The sequence below is a fragment of the Schistocerca gregaria genome, unplaced genomic scaffold (assembly GCF_023897955.1).
Source record: "Schistocerca gregaria isolate iqSchGreg1 unplaced genomic scaffold, iqSchGreg1.2 ptg001039l, whole genome shotgun sequence".
NCBI classification, from domain to species: domain Eukaryota; kingdom Metazoa; phylum Arthropoda; class Insecta; order Orthoptera; family Acrididae; genus Schistocerca; species Schistocerca gregaria.
In genome coordinates, this window is record NW_026062386.1 from 25,001 (window position 1) to 27,500 (window position 2,500).

Consider the following 2,500-nt stretch of genomic DNA (forward strand, 5'->3'; position numbering starts at 1 on the left):
TCACAGGAATGTAGCTTTGCCTAACAGCAACCCTCTGAACATAGTTCACTGCTTGGATCCTCTGGTGTCATGTGTATTTCTTGATGCCATGGTGCGTACCCTCACATAAAGGTCTTTCGAGTGTTGCGTACTTTCTACACAGTCCCGCTAACCACTGGAAGGGTGTACCGCTACAGAACGAATATCGCCCTCCCCTCCTGCCCTTCCAAGCTGGTCGGTCAGGCGTTTGTTTGTGAAATGAGCCTTGCAGCTGTTCAGTTGCATTCGGTTGTCGATGCAGTCAGTGTACGTTGTGGTACGGCCTGTGTGGACTGTCCGCTGATGTACGCGTAACCCACACTGATCATCCGTCGTTACGTACTGAGTGACATAATGTGGCACATGCTTGACCGTACACCGGCTGCGCCCTACAATGGCGAATCATAAGGGCCATATGTTGTGCACGATGCTACTTGTCTCGTCTCCCCATTACAGCGAGATTGCACTGTTGTACGCCGTACAGACATGTGGTAAGTAGGTACGGACGAAAGTATTGCATGTTGGCCCCCCCCCCCCCTCCTCCCTCTGCCGGGAATCAGCGTGAGCCGTCTGTTGATGTAGCGACGAGGGTTTTCCTATTTAATCGTATTGCCCCACACAACATGATAGCACGGTGGACCGCGTTCCACATCTGCGACATGCTACAGAGGCCGGTTGACAGTCGACCGCGCAAGGGACATTGCACACGTGCGCGGACCATCTTCCACGTGTTCTCTCGTGTACATGCCGCAGTGTGTATGTGGGCTGATGTAGCGTGTCGTGACACATAACATGCAGGCATGCCAGAATCGTAGATTTCGCAAATGTAGATTGACGTATACGTTTGCTGCCAAAGATCCGCAAATGAACTGGAAATCAGTTGTTGAGCGGTTGTTCGCGCTGCAGGTGCATCGGTGATAGCGACGATCGGTACATCTGTGAACCGGTTGTTTCGGCGGTACCCGCCATGCCCCCGAACCTGAGTTGGCCATGTGGGTATGAAGCGATACGAGGCTGTGGCTTGGCGGGACAGTCCCCGGCCGGTGAGGGGGGGCCGCCCGGCGTGCTGGCCGCGCGCTGCGTGAGCGCACGCACTACAGCCGGCTGGTGGGGGGCGCCCAGTGGCAGGAGCGCCGGCCGACGGGCCCGGCTGGCGTCCCAGCTATGCGCCGGCGCACCCTGCACGCGGCGCCAGGCGGCCAAAGTGGGTTCTGCCGAGCCCGGTGCGAAGCGCGGTGGACATCTGCAGTGTGCTGGTCCGATTGCGGACTGTGTGCGTTGAGGATGCGCCGCCGCCCGGCACTCGGCGTCGCGACGCCGTCTGCTGCTCGGTCGCCCCCAGCGGTTCTCGCAGGTGGTTTGTATCGCAGCTCTGCGGACGTGTTGGCGCGTGCGCTGTGCTGGGAGAGTTCGCTTCTGCACCCAAGTGGGGCTTTGCCCTTCTGTGGCGCTGGCGTTGGAGCTGCCGGTCACCGTAGGTGGCGCGTGTTGTTTCCCGCCGGCAATGCCACGACAGCACGCTCCCGGGCCTCTGTCGGCAGCGGCAAGCTCAGTTGGGAGCACGGGTGTTCGCACTGAAAGCGTCTACTCGCCTATCTCCGGGCGATTGCGCCTCTCTCGAACCCGACCAAGTACTTAGGACGGCGCTGCGCGCCGCCGGGACCTGAGAGGGTTTCGAGGTGTATCGTGCAGGGGAGCTCAGCCTCCTCCTGTTTGCAGAATAATTGAGCGGACGCTTGCGTGTTCGCGCGGGCCCTCGGGACACACTCCCGGGCGGCCGGCTGCTCAGCTCTCGTTGACGCAGCTCCCTGGTTGATCCTGCCAGTAGTCATATGCTTGTCTCAAAGATTAAGCCATGCATGTCTCAGTACAAGCCGCATTAAGGTGAAACCGCGAATGGCTCATTAAATCAGTTATGGTTCCTTAGATCGTACCCACGTTACTTGGATAACTGTGGTAATTCTAGAGCTAATACATGCAAACAGAGTCCCGACCAGAGATGGAAGGGACGCTTTTATTAGATCAAAACCAATCGGATTGGCTCGTCTGGTCCGTTTGCCTTGGTGACTCTGAATAACTTTGGGCTGATCGCACGGTCCTCGTACCGGCGACGCATCTTTCAAATGTCTGCCTTATCAACTGTCGATGGTAGGTTCTGCGCCTACCATGGTTGTAACGGGTAACGGGGAATCAGGGTTCGATTCCGGAGAGGGAGCCTGAGAAACGGCTACCACATCCAAGGAAGGCAGCAGGCGCGCAAATTACCCACTCCCGGCACGGGGAGGTAGTGACGAAAAATAACGATACGGGACTCATCCGAGGCCCCGTAATCGGAATGAGTACACTTTAAATCCTTTAACGAGTATCTATTGGAGGGCAAGTCTGGTGCCAGCAGCCGCGGTAATTCCAGCTCCAATAGCGTATATTAAAGTTGTTGCGGTTAAAAAGCTCGTAGTTGGATTTGTGTCCCACGCTGTTGGTT

General features: G+C 57.1%; 1 non-coding gene across 1 annotated transcript in view; it reads left to right on the plus strand.

The window, feature by feature from the left end:
• The first annotated feature begins 1,823 nt into the window (after window positions 1-1,823).
• The window catches only part of LOC126327301 (small subunit ribosomal RNA), a 1,893-nt gene continuing 1,216 nt past the window's right edge, over window positions 1,824-2,500 (plus strand). Inside the window, exon 1 of the ribosomal RNA XR_007561136.1 lies at window positions 1,824-2,500. This exon is cut by the window's right edge and continues 1,216 nt beyond it. This is a non-coding gene — a ribosomal RNA (small subunit ribosomal RNA).